Below are 27,107 nucleotides of genomic sequence, written 5' to 3' on the forward strand. Positions count from 1 at the left end.
GCCACCTTTGTGTAGGGGGATAATGTGGGAAACTTTCCATATGGATGGGATTTTGCTTTCCGAGATAGTTCTATTTATGAGGATGGAGATGGGGTAGGCAATGGCTTTAGCTGCTATTTGTAGGTATTCTGCTGGGAGGCAATCAGCAGAAAGGGTGCAGGGTTTGAGTTTTTGAAGAAATTTAGAAATGAGGGATGTAGGAACAGGTTGTAAATGAAAAGTAGGAGTTGTAGGATAAGGGGTGTTTAGAGGCAATGTGGTGCTTGGTGGTATAGACTTTGCAAGGTTTAGAATGGCTTCAGTAAAATAGTTATTGAAAGCATCTGGAATCTGGTTGGAGTTATTTTGGAATCCAGAAGGTGAAGGAGTTTTAGAGTGTCCTGGTTGAAGTAGTTACACACATATATATATATATATATATATATATATATATATATATATATATGTGTGTAAATATATATACATATCTACATATATGTATATATATATATATATATATATATATATATATATATATATATATATATACACACCACTATATATAACCATATATATATATATATATATATATATATATATATATATATACATATCTATAGACATTCATATCTATCTGTATATATGTATGTATCTATTATATTATGTATATACATATTCTATCTATCTATCTATATATCTCTATCTATCTGTACATACCTCTTTATGTACACATATATATATATGGATATATATATATATATATATATATATATATATATATATATATATATATATATATATATATATATATATATATATATATATATATGTATAGATATATATACACACACTTCTAAACATCCATTTCTGTACATATACATGCACATGTAGGCACATAGACTGCCCACCTTTCATGGTGGGAATATCACTTCTTAAACAGTTGTGAGACATACCATTCTGTAATGATATTGCACAGTGTTGTGCATAATGCATTATGCTGTCCTCAGGCTGTATAGCTGTAGCAGGCCTCACTGGCTCAGTCCCACAGAAGTTCACCGCCACATGACATATACCTACACTGCATGCTGTTTTCAATGCTACACACTACAACCTACATTGACATGTGCACATAGCAACCTTCAACTACATATGTATGTCCAGCCTTCACTAACAGTTGCAGTATTTCCCTTGCCCTATGCACATCTGCATATACATATAGATACAGACTGCTAACACATATGGAGGGTTCACAGTATGTAGATTATTAGATTATGTAGTTTACATTACCTTTGTCTCTGACAGCTTTTTTCTGCTGGCTTGCTGGCTGGGTTGCTGGCTGACTGGCTGCCTTGCTGGCTGGCTGGCTTGCTGGCTTTTTATTTATTTTTTGGTCTCTGTCTCTATCTCTCTCTCTCTCTCTCTCTCTCTCTCTCTCTCTCTCCCTCCAGTTGCTGCAATGCTATTATTGCATGTGTGGACTGGCAGTGCAGGCTGCTTTTGCAGGTATCTGCACATGTGCATGTGATGGCCTCTGCACCAATTGGTGGCCAGCATTTAATAATTGCATGCAGCCTGCTGTGTGGTAATTGCAGTTCTCACTGTGATTTCAGGACACTGCTATAAAATGATAGGTTATGTAGTCGTAGGCCTTTCAGTTTTGCAAGGTGGGAACCGTGCTGGTTTGCTGTGGACACTGTTGTGTGAGTCAGAAGGTTGCTATATCTCTCATATCTAATGTTGTGTTGTAGCCACTGTAATGCATGTTGTACTGAAACCTGACTGTTGCATCTTCCAGTTCACTCTTCTCAGTGTGTATGTTAACTCACACCTGCTAATGCTAACACTGTTTACATGGGAGTATGTACTTACCTGTGCGATTTGAGGATTACCTGGCATACAACAGTAGTTCTTGCAATGTGTTGCTATGGCTTTTGTATTTTCCCTTTACATTCACTCCTTGAATGCTTGATATTTGTCTTTACTGGAATGTGTTGCTATGGCTTTCCTATTTTCCATTTACATTCACTCCTTGTAATGCATGATATATTTCTTTCAGCACTAAGTTCTTATATGTTTGCTGTGGCTTGTTGGCACTTCATGCGGTCTGGTGAGCCCAAGATCTAGGGTTTGACACTTACAGGGGTATTTTATTTTGCTGCTGAGCAGTACTAGAGCCTTGTCATACAGAGTGAATAAGGCACGTTTAAACAGTTGTAAGCAGGAAGCAGAAAATCAGTAGGGAAACCAGCTAGGGATGTGCAGGCTGGGTGTAGGGAAGGTCCATAGCTGCACATTTCTTTAACTGCAATAGCTGTACATATGTGACATTTGAAACCTTCCACCCCTGAGAGAGGGGTGAGGACAACTAAGTATATTGTACTAACAATTATGAATATCAAGCACATGCAGTGCTTGTGAACTGCTATACTGTCATTAGTATGTTAGATGGCTACATCCTTTGATATTTCTGTGTTGCACTCCTACATAAGGGCATGCTTGTGGAAGTAATTCTACAGCTATTCCCAGAGTATGTAACAGAAGACAGGCTGATATGCCTGTGTGTTTCTGACACTTGCAGGCCTCAGATACTCTCAGGTATATATTTGACCAGCCTCAGGGAAAGGTACATATCAGTGGGATACACCCGTGATATATTTCAGATATTCTGCAGTTGTGACTGTGGCGTATTTTGAGCATATGTATTACTACACCATTTCTGACATGCAAGTAGTGTCTACTTTAACTTATTGACAGTTACCATTATGTGGGATTCCCCACCTTTCTGCCTACTGTTAGTACGTTTCACAGGGAGTCAGTGGGGCACAGGTAACAGTTGTTTACAAATCAGGGACATCCCTGTAAATCAGTCACAGTTGGGAGGTCTGGCCACTTACCTATTCAAATATGGCGGTGTTTATCCTGCTCTGATACTGTGTGGGGTTTGTAAGGTGCTACTGTAACATTATTACCTACTAGCATGGCTGTTTCTCTTCTCACACTAATGTAATGCTATTCCACAAGAATTGCCAGTAAAGATACACAGAACAAGCTTTGTGAAATGGCCTTCCTATTTTCCCTTTACATTCACTCCTTGTATTTCATGATATATTTCTTTCAGCACCAAATTGTTGTATATCTGCTGTGGCTCAGTGGTAATTCATGCAGACTAGTGTTTCCAAGTTCCGGGGTTCAAGACTGACAGGGGTATTTTATTTTGCTGATGAGCAGACTACAGGCCTTGTCATACAGAGTGACTAAGGCACTTTTAAGCAGTTGTAAGCGGGTTTGCGTGAGTTTGTGCGATGCTTAGCTATGCTTATCTATGCTTAGCTAAGCGCACACAAGCGGACACCCGCTGACTACTGCTTAAAAGTGCTTACTCCCGCTAACAGCCACGCTATTTTCTTTTAAAGAAAAGAAAATGGGGAAATAAGAAAGTGGTGAAAAAGCGGGCACAAAGAGGGTAGGACAGTAGGAAAACAAGCTTGGGATGTGCAGGAAGGATGTAGGGAAGGCCCATAGCTGCCCAATTCTTTACCAGCAACAGCTGTGCATATGTCTGAAATTTGGTGTGAAATTTGAAACCTTCCACCCCTGAGAGAGGGGTGAGGACAACAAAATATGTTGTACTGCCAATTAGAATTATCAGTTTACATGTCCAGCGGACATGTGTACGAATTGGGCAGCTATGTATGGGGCGTAATTTTTTTGTGGGAACAGAGTGCCCTTTTTTTATTTTTTTTTCAGGTGAGAGTGGAATGTGAGGTACAGGAAGTAGGTATATTTGGGGAGGTAGGTTGGGGAGGTTAACAGACAAGACAAACAAGACGCATACAGGGGCGGAGTATGACACATGTGGGGGGTAAACACAATTGACGGGGACGGATGTTTGGATATTGCGAGCCCATGACCCCAAAGATGGCAACACTGGAACTGAGATCCCCACCCATGGGCAATTACCACTGCGCCATCACAGCCCAGGCCGGGGCTGTGCTGGGGGCTGGATAGGACGGGCAATCACACACATGAGTTGCACCACTCTCGCCTCGAGCTGGCATAGGGGATCAGTCACAGAACGCCTGCTCTCACTACGCACCACAGTAGTACTCACCTATGGAGGGTGAGTGGGGGTTCTCCTCCGGCCACGCTTGCAGAGGGGGGACGAGCCCCATCCCCTGCTGTGCTTCCACCCAAAGGTGGCACAGGGCCACCAGAGGAGGAGGTCCCGGCCTGGGCACTGGTGCCAGGTGCACTCGCCAGCTGAGGTGGGAGAGGTGGGTCCGCTGGAACCCGCCTTCCCTGTTGTCCTATATTTAGCAATATTTTATGGCATTTTGGGTTAGTAACAAACAACACCATTCAAAATTAGTTGTAACAGCATGCATCAGTATTCCCATTAACCAAACACCCATGAATTCTGAACATTGAGCAGCAAGCATAACACATGCATATTTAGAACAACAGTGCACATTCCAACAGCATGCAGGGTTGATTGGTGGCAACAGGCCATCAGGTTTGGATATGTGAACAGGGCACATGCGTCAATGTACATGCAGATATGTATGAACCAAGAGGACAAATGTCCATGGTAATTAATTGTGAGTACACATACCCAGTTTGGTGTGGAATGGCATAATTTGTGAAAATAGGGTAGGGTGGAGAAATATTACATTAACAACTTACACTACCTATACATATACTGTACATTCCTAGTAGATGCAGATATATATCCCCTATATGTATTAGTACAGTTTCCTGTATGTAACCTTAGGAATGTTGGTGATGGGGATGTTACTGCTACATTAATATACATTCCATTTTTATTCATATATGTTCATATCTGGCTGTGTTCAGGTACAGCATCCTGCTACATTTGATTTATATGGGTCTAGACAACTGCGGATGTTCAGCATTTCATACAACCATACTATCTCCATAATGCAAGGGTACAGCAACATAATATTATGTAGTGACTGCAGTATACCTTTATTCCAGACTTATTACAGCTTTCTTGGTAGCTTCAAACTGTCTTTCTCACACTCTCTCACTTATTTTATATTTACATTTCAGAATGGTACTTAATTCTAGGCTTTATTAACATTTATTACTGGGTTACAACAATCCTTTCAGGCTGACTCACTTATTTCATATGGCAGAATTTACAAGGATGTATTCAACATTTGTCTACCCTTTGTTGATTGATTACCACTCATTTTCAGGCTGAAGCAGTTATCTGATATTACAATACAGGTGGAAACTCTATTTGAGACTTGTTTAATCTTTATTACTGGATTGCAATACACTCTTTTCCAGGCTGCATCACTTATCTAATCTTACAATACTAGCAGAATCTTTATTCCAGGCTTATTTCACCTTTATTACTGGGTTACAACAATGAACTCTTACAATCTGTCTCACTTATTTTCTATAACAATACCAGCTAAATAATTACTAACCTGCCTGGTGGCGCAACCTCAGCAGCCTATCAGCATAGGCTCGCTGATTCGTGGAATGGACACCTGCAGCTGTAATATAAATGAAGGAATATTGGAACATACCTCTCCATACTATAGGCTAGGATAGCACTTCTTACATACATAATTACATGGATACTTACTCAGTAGTGGGGCATTGGGCATTTGGCGGGCCTCCTGGATCCAACAGTTCAGTTGGTCCTCCTTACGTCGCTTCAGGTCCGCATGGTGGTTATGGACCTGTTTACCAGTCCTTGGAATGCCTGTGGCACTGGTGAAATCATGTGCCAACCGGTTGCACGCCTCTGCCTTGTATGCACCCCATTGAACCTGGCCCTGCATGAGTTGTGCTTCATGATCATGGACTAGGAGCCAAACCATATATTTTGACTCCTCAACACCCCACCTTTGTGCTCTAAAGTGATTTCCCTCTCCTGCACCTGCCATCCTGACTGCAAATGGGTACCACAATCAGTTATGGTGTGTATTCCCGCCTATGGGGCTTATATATGCCGGTTTTCCCGCACTTATCTCTGATTGGCCATTTTGGATATTTATCAGCTTAAAGCAAACCTGCTTTGTCATGGTTCTATTTTCATTCATTCCTATATATATATGCTAATACTGTATTTCTCAATACAACTGTCATGGCTTAGTGGTTCAGTACATTGACTATGGTGTGCAGTATCCCGGGTTCAACCCTTGGCATTGCTTTTTTTTTTTTACTACTGTCTAGACAGGCTAGGAGGTGTGTCTGTGTAAAGGCAGCTTTGATACAGCTTGCCCAATGTTGCCCGCTGGTAAGCTGGTTGGTGCGATGTGCAGCTCCACGCAAACGGCTTACGCTGGGTAACACGTTATTTAGCTATGAGCACTCATATTACGCTGGGTGAAGCGCTGCTGAGCTACTGGCACTCATATTAAGCTTGTTAAAGCGCTGCTCACCTACGGGCACTCAAATGCAGCTTGTTAAAGCATTGCTCAGCTATGGGCACTCAAATGCAGCTTGTTAAAGCACTGCTCAGCTATGGGCAATTATAATCCTTTTTTATAAATTATTCTGTCAGATTTCTTCACAAATACATGGCCCATTTCATTACATTTTACTTAAATTATAGTTATATATATATATATATATATATATATATATATATATATATATATATGTCATGGGATTGTTTCATACTTATTTAAATAAAAATGGTGACTGATGTTGTGGGGGTTCGAACCATGACTACCTCCTCTTTGGCCAACGTCTCTACCGCTACGCTATTGCTACTTGTCTTAATTTGCATATGTAGATCTTATATGCTTTTCAATGTCATATCTGCTAACTGTGGCTGAGCGAAGGGCATACCCACACAAACGAGCGCAATTGCGGGCAAACATTTTTGAAATTATAAAAAAAAAAATGAAACTGCTATTTTTATGTTTTACACATTTTCAGTAGGGTTTTGTCTCTGGGGATGTGTGGTGTTGTGTTCCTTGACATTTCTAAGGACTCGCTTGTGGGTGTTTACTTTCAGGCCTCTGACTCTTCTGGGAGCATGTCCCTTTGCAGTACTTGGCATTCGGACACGCCCCCTACTTACCTACACGGACCGTGTTAGCCTAGGGTGTGATTCAGCATGCCCTCATGAATATGCATGGCATGCTGACGTCATACCATTCAACTGCAGCATCCGAGTAAGACATATTAAGTCTTACACGGAGGTTTCGTGAATCCGGCCCTTTATTAAAGTAAGAATTAGTTATCCACTCTGTTTATCAGACATAGGCAAGACACAAAGAAATGTGTAAAGGGTAGGGCACAGTCATCATCGCTTACACCCTGTGTATGTGGGGTGGGATGTTACAGAAAGGCAGGAGAAGTGTGTGTGTGTGTGTGTGTGTGTGTGTGTGTGTGTGTGTGTGTGTGTGTGTGTGTGTGTGTGTGTGTGTGTGTGTGTGAGATCTAATCAAAATGTATGTTTCTATTTTTAAATTATGAATGCTCCATTGACAGGGCCAGTACCAACAAATGTAGATCTTTCAATAGTAATGTTTATATACATGAGTTTGTGAGGTAGTATAGCCAAGATGTATTTTACTATGTGTGGGTCTGCAAGAACAAAGCACTTGTGCTATCACTACACCCTGCCATCCTGGACAGGTGTGAGCCATGCATGGTAGAGGAAAAAGTTCACCATAGCCACCCCCGATGACAAGAACTACTTCTGCCAGGAATTGTACTAGGTCCATAACCCTGGCTAGAAGTTGGGGTGTTACCTGAATATGAATGCTGTCTGCTGGATGAGCTCTCATCATACCTATGTCCATGACCATGACCAAGTTGTCTGCCATGTCTAGATGTGAATAACTCAATCACTGATAGAACAATGAAAACAGTGCCAATATGGGACTGGGATCTTGCACAGCCATATTGACTAACAACCTGATGATGATGCTGTGTCTCTCCAGTCACTTGAAAGCCCCCAGCAGACATTCCACTAAAGACACTGTATGATCCAGTGTGTCATTCATGCAGTACAGGGAGTCAGCCACAAAGTTCAGGTAGCGTTGCATGTCAGACTTTTCAGTTTTCTAACTATCTCTGCTGAGGCCATAATGGAACTTCCATTTGTTGTTACAATGGCCGCACACATACACTGTGTGGCACCTACTCACACACCAATTTCAGAGGGAGGATTGAAAGCAAGTCTTTGTGTGGTATATCTATATGGCTATGTGAAAACTCTGTCAGCTCTGCAGCTGGAGTAACCACACTACCCTGATTAACTGTGTCACCCTCAACCCTTTCCTATCTCAGATGGTTCCATTTCATGGCTATGCAAAGGCATACTGACTATGTCCAAACTCTGGACAGGAAATTTGGGAACTACATCTTCAGTATTAGACTGACCCTTGGAACCCCCAGACACTGCCTCTTCATCACAGTCATCATCCTTTGAAGCTGCTGATATTCTAACATCAAGCAGTAGAAGTTCCACTGTGCCAGTGGCAGTTTCACCTGTCATTGCAATAATAAAAATAACAAAAAGAGAAATACAAGAAAAAATGGACAGACTTATGCCATGCAAACCTGAGTTAAGAAATAATAAATGCAAGTGTAATTAAAAAAGGATTTACAATAGAGTTCAAGATAAATTCTATAAATTACTACTAGTAAAGTAAGTATGGCCATGCCAATTACAAGTGGTTGCAGAACCTCAATACTAGATGTGTCTAGGCAGATAAAATGGGGATGACAAGCCTTAAAATTCAGATGACACATGAAAAAAATCTTCACCTACTTATGAATATAAGTAAAGATCTTATACACTTATATCTTTATTCTCTCTCTCTCTCCCTGTTCCCCTCTCACACTGTCATCTTTATCTCTCTCTCTCTCTCCATATCTACTTATATATATATATATATATATATATATATATATATATATATATGTATATGTATATATATATATATATATATATATATATATACATATATATATATATATATATATATATATATATATATATATATATATATATATATATATATATATATATATATATATATACATACACACACACACACACACACACACACACACACACACACACACACACACACACACACACACACACATATATATATATAAATAAATAAATAAATATATATATATATATATATATATATATATATATATATATATATATATATATATAAATATATAGATGTATCTATATAAGATATTAAATGGCATACATAAACCTTCACCAGTTCACACCCTTTGGTCATCCTCCACCTCTGCCCTACATCCAACACTACAATGAGAACCCCCAATGAGCTCTCCAGATCCCTTACAGTGGACAGGAACGACTCCATCTCAGTGAGTGTTGGTTCAGTAGCAGGACATCCACAAGTAGCCCTCCATTCCCATGCTATGACACTAGCTGTTTTCTTGGTCTTAGTGATCATGTCACTGTCCCACTCTCCGACACCAGCATAATCACAGCCATGGCCCCTTACAACACTGTCATCATCAACTACCTGTCACCGGAGACACTCATAGAAGGGCTTGTCAGCTAAGACTTTCAGTAAGAGGTGTGATCAAGGGTCTACACGATTATCTTATTCAACATCTGAAAAAACAGGTTTATGTCTTCAAGATTTCTGTGAGCCATATCCCTGTTTGGGAGTAAAAAAAAAAACACTCAAACAAATACATGCATTAGAAAAAGAAGCAGTGAGTGACAAGAAAAAAATATGAATTTATGCAGGCATCATTTAAAAAATGCAACTAACTTATCTGTATGAACACACACATGTAATACATAAGTATAACCCGATCCCCCCAACATACAGTGCAAGGACAAACCTGACTAAGATTGAATTAAAAAAAAAAAGTGTAACTGGAATAGATAGCAGCAGTAACAATTTGTATTAAGTGTATGAAAAGAAAATGTTACCATCTGGGTAACCTTTGTTTAAGAGTGGCATACACAACAGTTTTTGGTCTAAACTGTAATATTCCCATTGCTACTAGTCAGGGGTGTCTCATGGTAACAGAGCGCTGGGCTAAATCCCACCTAATTTTGTCATTTAAAAAATAGTTTAAATAGTGATTTTTACTCACTAGTGGCAGTTCGAACTGCAAACTAGTGTGTAAAGTTAAAGATGCAATGTTACACAGTGCTTGGAGCTGAGTGCATGTATGCTCAAGTTCTACTTAAAAAAAAATTGTCACTAGACTTTTTTTAAAATAGTCCTCATTGGGAAGACTGCAGGCATCAGTGAAGATGCCCAGATGTCATTACAGTTTTAACCACAGGAAATTAGAACCTGACTGGACTGTTAAGTCATCCATAGCTGGCCTTATGCATAGGACAACTAGGCATCCACTTAGGGTGCTGCTCTAGCAGAGGCACTTTTCCAGTATTTATTTGATTATTTTTTTGTAATGAAGAAATGGTTTCCTTAAAATGTGCAGCATTAAAACAGGAACAACTGAAGAGTAAGACAAACCGTGAGAAAAGCAAAAAAAAAAAAAAAAAAAAAAAAAAAAAGTAATCTGGATGTTGTAGGTAGACCAGGATGGGGGCACTGGGTGTTGTGATGAGGGGGTGCTGTAGAACCCTTTTGCCTAGGACACCAGGTGACTAAAGGCTGGCCGATCCACTTAATCTGAGTAAGTGAAGTGGCTGCTGATTAGTCCTGTTGTTTTCACATTCTCTTCCAATGCTTTAGCACATAGTTAATTTGAGAGGGAGAAAGCAAGAGAGACTGATGACCTTGAGAACAGGAAAAAAAATGTTGTGGATAATTGAAATTTGTAATTCATCTATTCGATTACTGTTAGGTAAGAGAAGCCAAGGATTCCTTGGCAAGGAATGATATTTTGAATTTAACCCCCTTCAGAAAAAATCATTAATTAAGTTATGAGTGTTTCTGGGGTTTTTTTTGGCAGTGCCAACCAGATAATTTTTGCATTTTTTCCCTAGCAGGGTCAACCAGATACTTTGTGTATTTATTTATTTTTTTTCTTGGCAGGGTCAACCAGATAATTTCTGTATTTAATTATTCCCTGGCAGGGTTGACCAGATACTTTTTAAATGGTGTAGAGGAGTATAAACTTTCTTTCTCACATCCTGGACCTGGATTCTGACAGGGGCAATCAAATAGTAGTAGATGGCCAAATTTGCAATGAACTGGCTGTTATGGGGGCTGTCTGTGATGTTTTTCTAACAATATCCTGGCATAATCACTAGATACTAATATGTTGTGTATGTGTTTTGGGGGTTGTTGATTACTTTTTGTTTTTTTATTTGTTTTTTAATATAATATTCTAGCAGGGTTAACCAGATGGTAGAGAGGCAATATGTTTTGGGGAATGCTGATGATTTTCTTTTTTTTTTTTCACATAATGCACTGACAGGGTCACCCTGATGCTAGTGGTCTATGTGTTTTGGGGTCTATTTATGACTTTTTTGTTTTTTAAATATAATATCCTGGCAGGATTCAAGTAGATACTAGGTATGCAGTGCCCTGACGGGATAGATGATATTTTTTTTAACCTAATATCTTTTTTCAGGGTCAGTCAAGAGACATTAGGACAGTCTGTCAATGTTTTGTTGTTGAAACAAACTGTAGTCTTGAATGAATAAAATGTGTATGGGTGAAGTGGTGTAAGATCACCTGCAAAATGTTGGCTATAAGATGTGAAAGAAATACAGTTATGTTACAGTGGTCTTATACTTTCATTATTTTAAACCTTGTAGGCTCAAAGCAGACTCTCTCTTTGTAGGCAACTGGGATAGGGGCTATGCCTATTTGCACATGGAATGACAGGAGTTCTGGCCTCCTTTGCAAGAGTAATGTGCATTTGAGTGAAAAAAGACTGACCACAAACTTTGAACTCTGAAAATGAGTATTGTTTATGTGAAAAGCAAAAAAGAATACTTACATTAATGACAGTATCATCTCCTTTGTTGTGTTTTGTTTGTTTTTTAACCTTGCAAGATCAAATCAGATACTGTGGGTGAGGCAGCCAATGGGGATTGGGGCTATGTGTGAATGAAACAACTGTCCTTGTTCTTTACTGTTGCTGGAATTCCAGCCTTGAAAAATTGTAATACTTTTCTGTCTGTACTTTCAGATGAATGTAAAATAATTAGCAAGTGTATCTGTAATTCTTAATGTATGCTATTTGATATCTGTTCATGTATATACTGAATATTTGTTTAAAAATATTTGTAATGTTCTGGAGCTTTTCTCCCTGGACATATGCTGGAAAGGGTTTTCTAAACTAAAGCCGGTTGTAGAATCCCAGGTAAATAAAAGTAAACTAAATAAAATGAAATGTGTACTTGGCTGGCACACATAAGCTGTGACTAATGTTTCTGTAAACAAAATGAAGGTGATGCAAGTATGCAACCCAACTGTTACTATTATTTCTACTTTAATCCTGGCAGGGTAAACAGCAACTATATTAGTTAGGTAATGGGGGGTGTTTACTGTAATAATTGTGACTTTGAAAGATTAATGTGTATTTGGGTAAAGTCAGCTGTCATACAAGCACATGACTACTGTTTCTGTGCAATACAGTAAATTAATACAATCATTGCTGTTTTCATTTTAATCTGGGCAGGGTCAAAGCAGATACTTTAGGCTGGCAATTGATATGATGGTTGTTTGTGGATGAAATGTTTGGCACTGTAGCTTTGGTGTAATGCAGATGACTTCATGCAGTACAGTGTATGTTTACTACATTATCTGTAGTAATGATAACTTCCTGTAGTCAAGTCCAACCAATTTTTTGCTGTTTAGAGGTGTTATAGCAGAACCTAAGCACCTCATAAACTCTGAAATGCACTTTAGTCTAGTATTGATCAGTAGACTATTCAGCATGTGCAATAGTGACTGAGTACTTGTCTTATGTAAATTGGAAAGCATTGTCAGTGATGATCCCACTGAAACACAGCTCCACCCCATTCAGTTGTCCCATGCAGCCCCCCTTTGATTTGAGGCCACGAGCCACCACTGCTACTAGTAATATAAAAATATTATCACATGTTCATATTCTCAAAGAAATATTGCTATAAAGGCATGTAACATTAGATGAGGATACTTCACATAGTAATTGCAATACCTTCTATACAAAAACAAATGGACAAACTGTAGACATCATGCAATGCTAACTGAAATATAAGCCATATCAACCATTTAAATATTAATTGTAAAGAAACATCACATGCCTTAAAAAGATTTGAATTAAGGTTTGACAACAGTAATGCAATTTCAACAGTCAAACAGCAGCATCCTAAGTTGGTTAGTCTAAGCAGACCCCCCCCCCCCCTCACAATACAAATGCCTTAACCTCAGATGGTAATTATACAGTGTAAACTAGCCATCTGGACATGGTGAGTGTGTAAATCAGGTGTCAACTCATTATCATTCACGAATCATACAATTTCCTATAAGTGCTGGGCAGGTAAACATGGCTTGTGTGCCTAAAAGATGCCGTGCGCCTGACCTACAACTACAAAAGTAAGCACTGAGAAATGTGGTGTGCTAAGTGATTGTGAGCATGATTCATTAGCTGCATTGCATGAATAATTAGGTGTTTAACAGTCCTGCCACTTTGATGTACACTTACAGAGGATGTGTCAGGGTGAATACACTTACAAAAGAAATTTGAGAATATATTGACTTACTTGAGAGATAACACATTATAACAAATTTCAGAATATATGACTGACAAATAAATGTGCCTGCAAGTAAAAACTGTATGAAAGTTACATGAAGTACCTGAAAATGAAGCATACAAACAATAAATATCTGAATATGTGCAAATTATAATGCCATCAATTTATAAATGTATCAAAACACAGTTACTGTTCTCAAAGGAAAGGAAAGAACACAATATTCTATTGCATACATTTGCCCTTCCTGTCATATATTTCTCACAATAGCATAATTAGGGTGGAGTGAGAGGAGAAACTGCCCTGGGTGCAAAGTGTTGGGGGTACATTCATCCAATCTGATATTCCTTAATGCAAACTGGATTTTAAAAGCCAGTATTGCATTTTTAGTCAAGCCTGTGAGCAGTAGTGCTGCATGTGTCACCTAAACTGCTTGATACATTGTAACAAGAAGGTTTACTACAGTTTAAAACAAAAAAATATATATATATATATATATATATATATATATATATATATTAATACATATATATACATATATATATATATATATATATATATATATATATATATATATATATATATATATATATATATATATATATATATATATATATATATATATTTTATTTTTTTTTTTTTACTAAAACCTGAGCACTGTAGTGTTCTGTGCAGCAGGGTAGAAACTGTAGCAAACCATCTCTTCCAGTTTAAAATATATTTTTATTTAACTAAAACATTATCATGGTTGCACTCTGTGCAGGCAGGGTATAAACTGCAGCAACTGCTTGGTATATTTGTAGCAAGTGGATTCATGCAATTTAAAAGAAGATTTTTTTTAATCAAATGTGCTGAAGGAGGGTCTGGGCTGGGCACAGATTTAGGACCTGAATGGCTGGGGTGGGGTAGAGATGTTGTATAGCTGGACACCTGGTTATTGTGCCAGTAGAAGGAACTCTGCTTTTTTCTTCATTTGAAGAGCTGATGGGGTGGGGTGCTAGTTCATGGTACCAACAGACAGCACTGGTTAGGTCAGCTACACATCTGATTTCTTTGGGTTGACTGTTGCAATTATTACACAAATGATGAAATTGGTTGTGAAATTGTGATATGACAATGGACAACTTTAATAAAATGGATACATTGCTTTATAAATGTAAAGTGTTAGATTGTCAGAACTTGCATATATGTGATCCACTTTCTCGGTTTCATAAATCCTTCTCTATATGTGGCATCTTCCCAATATTTCATGGTAATATCAAAGTTTCAAGGTTCAAATCTAAACAGGGTAATGTCTGTGTGAAACTATAGATCTTTAATGTCCATAGTTTCATGGTAAAGACCAAAGAGTTGCAAAATCATCACACAGGAACATTTTTTTTCTTTTTCTAACTCTCTTTTTTTTTTTTTTTTGTTTCGTTGTTTACATAAAGTTCATCATCATGCATCTGTGACTGTCATTGACCAGTGGTCAACAGCAATGAATAATGATTCATTTCCAAGGCAAAAAGTCTGAAATTTAATTTAGGATGCCATCAGTTTTGCAAACAAGACTGATGCAGGTGAGCTTCCATCAACACACTGGACAGTACTGAATGAAGAAATACATTTGTCAGTTACCGTTCTTTGCGGCATAAGATGTTAATGTAGTAAGTTTGGAGAAATAGCTAGGATAATGCCAGATTGAATCCAGAGTATAGCTAATTTTAATGAGGGGGTCAGAAAAAATAATGCCACAGATTTTTATTAAGAATTTGACATGTAATACAACTGACAACTACAATTACAAAAATTAAATTTGTAACACAATGTTGTGTAATGATTGATAAATAAGTGAACTATATTCTGTGTAAAGTTGTTAAGCATAATAATGACCATAGTTAAATTAAACTGCACTTGCACATATATAATCTGCACAATAATTACTTTAAAATAATATGACTCAGCACATATAATATTAGATATGTAGGACAGTATGTAATGTAGAATATGTGTGGCACCTACCCCAAAATGTTGTACTCAGGTCATGCAATCCATGCATATAAAATTAATTTACAGAAATAATTAATGGCTTTTACATATAACTCCAGGAACATAGCAAGGGGAAGTCACACACACAGAGGCACGTCATGATTTGATTTCCACTCATATTGAAATTGCTACACCTCACCTTATAAGTTCAAAATTCTAGTTCTGCTGTGCCAGTAACACTTCATAAACAGTTAGCATTTTAGCCTTCTTTTTAGTCCTGGTTTCAACTTCCAGGTATTACTTAAAATGTATATTTTTGTATGTCCCACTAACACTTTATGTCCCAGATCATACAATTTTATCTCTTACCAACACTAATTATTACCACCATCATTGAGTTATGTCATATCATATCAGTGTGTCAGAAGCTGTATGAATGATCAAAGTCCACCATAACAGAGAGCATGTTTTAGTGGTGACAATAAATTAATTGAAAGTTCAATTATCATCACACAGATGTATTTGAGGATTTCACTGTGGAATATGTTTGCATATAGTGAGTATCACACATGGCTGTCACTGCCATATTTCACACTTCCAGTGCATGTTGATGGAATCATATCAAATTTCCTTTCAGGCCATTTTTGTGGTTTCAGTTGTAGAAATTCAGTTGACAAAGTTGTCTGTCACTGGACACAACCTGGTACACACGACAGCTGAAATAAGCATCAGTTCACTGCCATTTTTCTTTGTGTCCTTCTGAATATGTAGCAGGTGAAGATGAGGGTGTTGCTTCATTTTCAACCTAAAGATGGCATAGATCATGACGAATGGTGCACTAGGCAGAAGAATGGGTCATGGTCCCCCACAGCCATTCTGGTGTCCTATTTCTTTCCTCTTTCTCCCCCAAATTACCATAAACACTGCTCAAAACTGTTAGTGTGCGTACCATTTTTTTCTTTACTTTTGGAAAGAAGGCAGAGAATATATTGATTAAGTTTAAACTTTTAATTTAAATATGCTTTGTTGAACAGGTTAACCCCACTAGGCAAGTAGTGTCTTTTCATGGAAGTCCCATAGAAGTATTTGAACTACTGGGGCAAACTTGGCCAGGGCATTATGGAACTTCCCACTACTCTTTTTGATAGCTCTGGTGGATGTAAAAGATGTCACAGTACCTACCATTAATGCATAAAGTTGGGGCTTCAGTTTGACATCCCATCCATAGGATGACACACACTCTCAGGAGTGCAACCCCCCCTTTAAAGTGCACTGTAGTATCAGCACTCAATCTACATGGTGTGGAATTAGAACCCACAGCCTTCTGTACCAAAGGCAAGTATGCTACCTGATGTACTGTTTTGAAATTCTCTAGCACACATACTGACAACCATTTGCTAAAGAAAATAGTTGCACTTTGAAAACATACTTAGCATGAGCAACACAAAATATTTCTTTTGTTAAAGCTTACATTTCTTGAAAATGCACTGACATTGACATTTCCTGAAAATGCACTAAAACGCAACAGTTCTTGAAAATGCACTGAAACTCAACAATCCTTAAAAATGCAGTGAAACTCACATTCCTTGAAAATGCACAGCTCTAGTTTTGAAGATTTTTTTTTTCAATAAACAGTGAAACAAAGTGTATGAACCAGGAAAATGCAAAATTATTATTCAGCACATTTCAGTCAACTCTGATTACTATGTGAATAGTCTGGTAGTTGGTGTACAGGAGGAAGGCATGTGTTTCCTGTAGACAAGTTGAGTTTGACCCTGAGCAGATTAAGCAACTATCCCCTAATTCAGGCATTTTACACACACACACACACACACACACACACACACACACACACACACACACACACACACACACACACACACACACACACACAGAGATACCCAGAGCTTTCATACATGTTGAGAAGAAAATGCTCTCTTTTCTCCCTGATCTATCTTACTGTAAGTTGAGAACTATTGCTAATATTCCACAAGTGTTCCAGTGCTGAAATTCCATGCTTCCTTGCTTTATACTAAAGACACACATGCATAGACAATGGATGCAGAGTGTATCCTTTAAGATGAAATGTAAAATAATATTGAGTTAAAAATTAAATGCTGTTGCAGCTTGCAATTGGCTCTAGGCAACTGCTTGGGTCACCTAGTATGGGATCCAGCTCTGTGAAGAGGATTTCAGGATCTTTGTGGCACTTCTTATAAAGCTCTAGTGTTGGAGGCTTCTGCAGGCAAACTATACCAGGTTTCAGTACAAGGCTGAGGCTTGAAAAGGATTGGACAAGGATGACGCCAGTGCAAGTTTCATTCCCTGCACTGTTGAGCAATGTCAATGAATGAAGCATGTGCAGGATCTCCTGGGCTGAGGGGAGGCAGAAGTTAGAACTATGAACACCCCTGCATTGTTTAAGTATTGTGACCATTCACTAATCAATAAAATAGCATGCATTGGCTAGGCAATACACTTATTCATCATGCTTCTTATTTTTATGTTTTGTGTTCTGTACAGCTGTTGAGCATATTCCTAGAAACAAAGAGACATATCATTAATGATTGGCATATCTCAGAGTGTCACTGGGTAATTTTTTGTTCTTTTTCCACTGAGTGGAAACATTGTTGCTGCAACACAAATGACCATCAGCACTGGGAGCCAGAGAGTTCACTGTGGATCGGATGTCCATACCTCCTCACATGGCTACAAAGGCACCACTACCACAGGCAGCACAGACATCAAGCACATCTGGGTGTCAGTGTTGCCACCACATCTCCTGTACTGTCAGGTAGTTCTGCCCCAAGTGCTGGTGCAGCGGTACCATATGGGAGTAGTACTGGTGGAGGTGGCAATTTTGTCACCCATCAAAAGCTGACAGGGATGTGGAGGACAAAAGAGAGAGAGGCCTTGGTGCCTGAATTGGCAGAATAGAAAATGGCCTTCTTTGAATTGTAAATTTGATGCCCCATCCAGTACTGACAAATACATCTGTGACAGGAGGCAGTGATGATAGTTCTGGAAATGAGTAGATTATCATTGAATTCAATATAGACAAATGCACCTTTGATGTCCCCTATCTAACCTCAATCATTGTGTCATTCAACCTTTTAAGTCTATCACCATCCTTTTCTGTCTTTTATGTCCTGTGTGATGGCACTTACTACCTAACTTACCCTAGCTACCTTTTCCTCTTATTTCTATCCACCTTTCCCAACAGTCCTCTCATTACAAAAAATAAAAAAGTCACCAGTCCCACAAAAAATATTACCCATACATAGCTCTCCACTTTGCTTATGTGTCTGCTTGACACAATGGATTAGGTCCAACTGGCCATGCAAAATTATTCAGTTGTTGTCACCCAGCCTTGATTTTCTGACTATAGCAATTCATGAAATTCTTGTTACAACTATATATTTATCTTGTGAAGAGGTGGATACCTATGATGTTGTTCCACCACCACCCTGCACATTCCTTTGTTTTTGTCTTTATGGCATACTGTCTGCTTGCTCCCCATTTCCAGCAGTGTCCTAGCAACCCTTTTTTCCACATGTTTAATCTGGTCAAAAAATAATCACACACAACAGACATGGCCAGAAATGGCCCATAAAACATAAATTATTTGCCCTCAGCATTTGAGAGATGCTTGGCATTGCTCAGTAATGCTAGAGATGATTACTGGCATTTCATGTACTGTGGCAAAAACTGAAGATTTTAATTTTGACAACAGTAGTACTCATCATCACACAAATGCTTCTCACTCTTGGTGCACTGTTACTCTTACCTATTTATTAGGTAAGAGTAAGATGTTAGGTACACCTTGTGGGATATTGCAAATGTCATTCTTGTGATGAAGCCCGATGCTTGCATTTTCTCACTCTCTCCCATGTTCATCGCGTCTGTCACTGTTCCTTCAAATTTGTGATTTTAAATTTGTGAAGTATGAGTTCCTATGTGCTGTGCATAGATAATGTACAGTTCTGTAATACAGCTTTTTTAGTATCAAGAATCTGAATGCAGTAGTATGGCAAAACATATTTAATCTTTTTTTATGAATACTTTGCTTGTAAATGTTGACTACTTATGTTATTAACCCATCATTATTCTAATTATGTCTTAATCATATTTCTACCTTCCTACTCATACTTGCTTCATGTTGGAAATACTTTATTGTACAGAACAAGACAGAATTAGCCTGATGACAAAACTAAAATGAACACACCACAATTTGACCAGTAATACCCCATAAACAACATATTCAGTGTCTATCTCCCTGAATCACTTTCTCTGTCTCTTTGTCTCTCACTCTGCCTCCCCTTCTGTGCCATCAGCCCATATACTCAGCATTTGCATAATGCCTGGTACTGATCAGTGATTGGATCTCAAATTAAATGGCTGCTCACCTTATGCAAAAACTGATGTATTTTTGCCTTTGTCTGCATTAGTCTGCTGCCCCTGGCACCACTGCCCTTATTCTCACTGTGCTATGGAAGGACAGCCTGATAGCACTGAAGCAACAGTTATTATCATATGCCAAACAGACTGCAGAGTAGAATGTACAATGTATGGGATGTTCTAGTTGTAACTACTGTTTTTTAAACACCTTTATTGAATTATCAAGAGTGACATATGTAAATTTACATTTATACAAAAGTAATCAAACTGTATTACAAATTAACATTGACAGACATTGTATTTCAGATATATTGCTATATATCATAAAACCTAAGCAACATTACATATATTATTCAATTCCTACTCCTTTTTTTAAACAAGAAACATATTTATTAAACCATCACTTATGACATAAGCAATCATACAATTATATAAATGTAAACAAACCACACCGATACAATCCCATTTGCAAGCATTTTACATCACATACCATACTGACACACTTCCAGTTGCAAACATTATACCTCACTTATAATCTACCAAATCATTTTATTCAAACATTACACAGCTCATTTAAGTCTTACCTTCTTTTAAACCTCATTCCTCCCCTGTATGTATTGTTCCCACAATTCCCATCTTTTCATATGTAGTTTGCACTTACCCTTTTCTAAAGATCCCAATTCCAGTTGTTTTAGCTTTGTTACTATATTCACTACTTCTAGTATTGTTGGTTTAGATTTTGATTTCCATCTTGATGCATGCTGAACAAAAACTTCCTTACTTCAAACTGTGGCCATAGTACCTTCAAATGTCTGTATTTTGCTACCTGACATTTGCCTTCCACTGTGATGTGATCAGCTATTGATGATGTCTGTCGACTGCCCATGCAGATTGGCTGGTGTCTCAATCCAGCATCAGGTCTAGGAATATTGCACATTATATTTTGTCATTAATTGTCAAATTTTGGATTCATTCTACTAGCATTAACATACTTGGTCCCTTAAGTAGTTCAAAAACATTTTCATACTGTCCCAGAAATAAGTGCAAGACATTGGGTACAAATAATGATTTATGGGTTAACAAGCATTTTACACCAGGCTCATCTTAAAACTATAGTTTCTATACACGCATAAAGTGATAGGAAAAATTAGTTTGCATTGATGTACATTTTCTGAAGTCTTTTAGCTTTGACAATTATACATATCTTATCATGTAGAGACTATAGTACTCAGTGATGCCAGTAAAAAACATGCAACTGGATAAAGAACAGTACAACTTGCCACAAATACATGGACAGTCACCAGATATCAGGACAGTCTAAGCATACACCTGCATCATCCATATAATAAGTAATTAACCAGATATCAGGACAGTCTAAGTATGTGCCTGTATTATCCATATAATAAGTAATTATTATTTTGTACTTGCAAACAACTTATTCTTTTGTCAACTCCCCCCATCTTTTCAACTTGTATATAGAGCCCACCTTCTTGTATATCTCAAAAAACATTCCATTCAATTCCAAGAATCTTAAATACTGATTACCCTCTCTGCATTTGCAGATGACTTGAATATTTATTTTGGACTTCCCAACACAGATCTTAAAAAAAAATTCTTACATCAATAAATAAATTTTTAAAAGTTTCAAATTACCAAATTAATCAAGATAAATCCCACATTTTTCCTATAAATCCTTTAAGTCACAAAGAAAACTACTTTCTGACTTCCCCTTATAAAACTTTGTATTTACTCAATATTTTATGAACATATCTGCTCATCACTGCTACAAAATAATTTACCCAGGATATGGACTAACATCACAAATGATATACATAGATGGAGACAATTGAAACTATCAATGTAATCTAAAGTAGCAATTATCAAAATGAACATTCTATCCAAGCTACTATACCAGCTCAATGCAACAAATACAATTATCCCAAATAAATATTTTCAAAATATCAATAGGGAATTGGCCAAAATTGTTTGGTACACTAAGTGAGTTAGAATTAATAATTTAAAATTAATTTATCCTAAAAAAGGGTGGGTTAAATTTACCAGACTTCCATTTATATTATAAGACTATCTGTGCTAATAGAATTGTTCAAATTTCAAACTTTGTTCCAGGAAAGGATAATTGGTCACCGATCTGGGTTAAAATGTGGTATCAACATGTGGGAAAAACAAATATTAATCCCAAAGCACTTCCTTTCATTACTTTAGAAAATTGTAAAAATCTTAAGATTCATTACTCCTTAAAATATAAAATTAAAATCTTCCAAGAACTAACTGAATCTTTAAACTTAAATAAGGCCTTGCCTTTTCTTCAACCTATACATTTAAATCCAAACATCAAACTAAACAACAATTTGTGAATTTAGTGGGATATCCACTTATTTGGGACATCTATAAACATTGAGAGAAATCATTGGAAGAATTAAGAGATATACTTAAAGGAAATAAAAAATATACCATTATACTAAGACAGATTAGAGAAATTATACCAACATTTATTACAGGACCACTAACCAATGAAAATGATTTAGTCTTGTTAGCAGAAGTTATTAAAAGGCTATCTTACAGGGAAAATGTTATCTAATACCTACAAATTCATCATGGCCATCAAATATGAAGCTAAACTACTGCATTCTAAATACTGGGACAAGTTGGAAGGAGGGTTTTCAGAAAATACAGAAACTTAAAGCAATTCAGTATATCATCATGTTGACCCCATTTAAGAAACGTATTTACTCACAACTTATGATCAATAATAATACCTATTATAATCCAGTTATATTAAATAAATTTGGTTCCAAAACCTCATCATCTTGTACAGTTTGCTCCTTCCCCCAAGCTGACTTCTTACATATTTTATTGTTTTGTAAGTATACTCACAAACTTTGGTGCTCTCTCAAAGTAAGATTAGAGAAAATGGGATACCAAAAATCGACTCTGTCCTAGGAATTTGCCATTCTTCACATCACTGATTTTAAAATGTCCAGATTAAACCACCTCATTCTGATTACTCTATGTGCATTAGTTAAGTTGTATATAACCAAAAACTGGATAGATCATACAAAATTCTCTTGGAATGTATTTAGAAGCATTGCTATTAAATATATAACCTCTCACAAGTTTATTAAAAATATAAATAAATGCTCTTATTATCAGCAATATTGGAAAATTCTACTTGACCATATTTTTAAGGAATAATTTACATGATAGGCAACACTAGAAATTAATTACTGTGTTTTTATAACTAAGTAGGGTCTATAAAATCAAAATATTGTATTAGATTTTTCAAATTCATATCTCTTTTGTAAACATGTAGAACTGTTACTTTATGCTTTTACTTTTGGTATAGTAGCACTTATTGTAAAAATTGTATATAGATGCTCATATTTATATTTAGTAGCATATCTTTGCTAAATTGATTTGTATTTGTAATCATCATCTATGTGTTTACTTGCTATTTTTTTATCCTGCTTATATTTGTTTTTGAAAAACAATAACATTTCAATTGGAAAAAAAAAGAAAAATGTAATTAACCAGATGGGATAGTCTAAGTATGTGCCTGTATGAGCTATATAATAAGTAATTAACCAGATATCAGGACAGCCTAGATTATCCATATAATAAGTAATTAATCAGATATCAGGACAGTCTCTGTATGTACTGTATTATTCATATAATAAGTGATTAACTGCAATTCTCATGACAAATGTACAAATCATGACACAGAAAACATTAACATAACACACATTGGTTCTGAGTTGGATTGGAATCAGAATGGGTTATATGTCTGTGAACATCATTTGTGTGAAGTTTGATATTGAGCAAGATAGATTACTGTTAACTCCCATTCTAAGTTAAAAACCTCAAAATGTAATTATACATGGGCTAATACTTTTCCATCAGCCACACAAATGAGCTTGTCAGAAGTGCACTTCAGAAAGTGATTTTGATAAAAAGAAAGTAATCTAAGTGGCTTATATTACTTGTGCATGTTGTAATGGACTGTTGTACTCAAGATATAGTAAGTTCGCTGTGATGCTGTCTAAACACTACTTAATGTAAATATACATCTGCACTTTAATAGATTAGACTTGCAAATAATGTACAGTGGTATGGGACCTTTGCACAAATACTTTTTGAGTAGTATTCAGCAGTGTACTTTCATAAGTTTGACCTGTATGTTTTAAATTGCATTGCACATTACACATTTTCCAAGAATGAGGCAATATTGAAACAGATACACCAAATAATTATTTGTATAAAATCATCTTGAGCTGAACAGTGAGGAATGATTGGCTGTCAATCTACTGTTTCAAAAGTGTTATTATCATCTATACACCATAATGTGAAACAGCAGCATGTCACGCTCAGTATCACAATGTAGATTAATGGCAGAATATATGACATAGCTGAGCAATGCAAATCAGCAGGCTAATGAGGTCCTTCTTTTAAATGTAGCCTATTTCACTGCTGTAATTAGACTTTTTTGTGGCACTTATTGTTGATAACATGTACTTTAGATTATGTAATTAGATAGGTAGGTGGTTTGAATCCAGCACTTTGGAAATAGTATGATTGGGTGTCTATAGTGACAGTATGATTTCAAAAAAGGTCCCTGGTGTATACTTCCAATTACAAAACACATTTCTAGTGTGAGAGGGCTCACCCATCAATTTCTGCCACTTTTACCCCCCCCCCCATTTTTTTTGCAACACGCTGATGGGATCATCTTTTCAAATGTTCTCTGTGTCATATTAAAAAAATAAAAGACTTCTGCGGCACTTGTGCTTGATATTGTGTACATTCGATTATGTAATTGGATATGTTGGTTCAAATCCAGCAGTATGGAAGTGGTATGAGTCTGTGGATGTTTCTTTCTGTAATGCTACTTAGGATAGTCTTTATCCACATATTTGATATGAACACTTCCTCTCAAGAGAAACATTTTAACCAGGAAAGGGTTCCTCCATCAATATATTGCATTCCTAGCCAAACTATATTTTTCTGCAAGACAATGATGATTTTCAAATGTGCACTATCTCACTGCTATAGTCAGCCTTTTTTGATAGTTCTTGCAGTTGATGCTGTGTTTTCAAGATTGTGCAACTAGATAGGGAATCCAACAGTATCAGTGTGTGTCTAGTGGCTGGTAAATATGGCTTCCAGAACAACTCTGATATGTATACTTCCACTCAGGAGATGTCTTTTCATTGGAAAAGGGATCCCCTTCAACTTATTCACCTTTTAGTACAAGCAATTGTTATGCTACATATTTATGAGGCCATCTTTTAAAATCTGCTCTATCTCTCACTTACATTAAGACGTCTGCTGTAGTGCTTGCAGTTGGTTCTGTGATCTCTAGTTTGTGCAAATACAAAGGTAGGTGGTGTGATGCCCCTGCACTGGCCCAGTAATCAAGGACCCTCAATCCTCACCACTAGCACCAGTGAGGGATGTCCACATTGGGAGGATGACAAGTACACACACAGTAAAGTACAATTTTCTTTAAGAGCATGCAGAGATCACAGTCAGTCTGGGGGCTGGTTTCTCCCTCTTTCTCCAGATCCCCAATAAGACTCCCCACTGCCACAGCTATAGGGTTAAGATCTCAGCTAAGGAGTCAAGCCAAAACCTCCAACACCCTTTCTGTCCAAGCAGTGCTTCGTGTCCCTGCCCAAGTAGCTGACACACACATTCTGACATTTGATTTATATACAAACACACATACACTTCTGTAAAGGGCTGGCACAGGTTTACTAGCTATGTCTCATTCTGCCCAGACTAAAACATAGTTATCACTGCCACCAACCAGCTCTTTATCAGCTACTAAATGGCCCTTCCCAAAGGGTGACCAATCCTACTGTGTGATGTTACTATTATCCAAATGATAAGTGTGACCAAGGCCAAGACTATTTAGGAGTGGCCTATACAGTGTAACAAAATACATATGCAACTACTCTAAGAGTGAAAATATCTCTAAACACACCAGCAATAATTAAAAGGTTTAAATATATTTAATAATAAATAATAAAAGAATAAGACAATATTCAATAACTCAGCACAGTGACTACAGACCTCAGAATCACAGGAAATATTTTAAAACAGAATTGCAGGACAGTCTCAAATAAATACAGAAAACATCTAAACTAATCTTTACTATATTCCTACCTATATCTAAGAGTGATTACTGTACCCTGATTACTTACTATTAGCAAGGCAAGTGCTGATGAAAGGATGTTTCCAGGTCTAAAGACAAATACAAAATGCACAGACTCACTCTCTGAAATAGTTCTTAAATTAATAATACACCTTACTATTAGGATAGCCAGGATGATATCACTCTTTGCTACCTGCCTTCAGTTCCCAGGCTAGCAGAAGCTAACACAATTTTTAACATCTCTATAGGAAAAGTACATATCTCTCAGAAGTTTGCCTAGAATTGGAAGTTGTAAAACAATTAATACTTTTAAATTTGAAACCTAGTAATTATGTCTATTTCAAGACAATAGAAAGAAACTTTTAGCTCTACACATCCTGTCTCCTTGCTACACTAAAACCCAATCATAAAACACTTTACTTTTCAACTTATTTTCTTGAGGGTTTGCAAGTTAATTCTGTATGTTACAACTTCTACCATGAAAACACACATTAGTACAGACACATAGTCCATATATATTTCTGTTCTTTTCCAGTAGGGTGCACTGTGGTTACATTCTTGAAGCTCAGTACACAATCTACAGTTCAACATGCACTTCTGCACCAATAGTTTAATATACACATAACATATAGTTCTCTTACATTTGTAAGACAAGCTTGTGGATCATATCGATATTCACAAATGACATATGATTATTTACAAAATTCCAGATAGTTAGGCTGGCAGTGTCACATTTTTATATAAATCATACTAATTTTTCAAGTGACATATGTTTATTTACAAAATTCCAGCTAGCTAGGCTGGCAGCATTCCTTTTTGTCACAGGTGGTTTGAATCCAGCAGAGACTGACTACTCTATGTAGATATATGTGTGTGCCTTGCTCATGTTAGATAGAATGGCTTGACCCTATATCTGATGTATAG

This window comes from Protopterus annectens, chromosome 1.part0 (assembly GCF_019279795.1).
Source record: "Protopterus annectens isolate FY-2018-M chromosome 1.part0, PAN1.0, whole genome shotgun sequence".
NCBI classification, from domain to species: Eukaryota; Metazoa; Chordata; order Ceratodontiformes; family Protopteridae; genus Protopterus; species Protopterus annectens.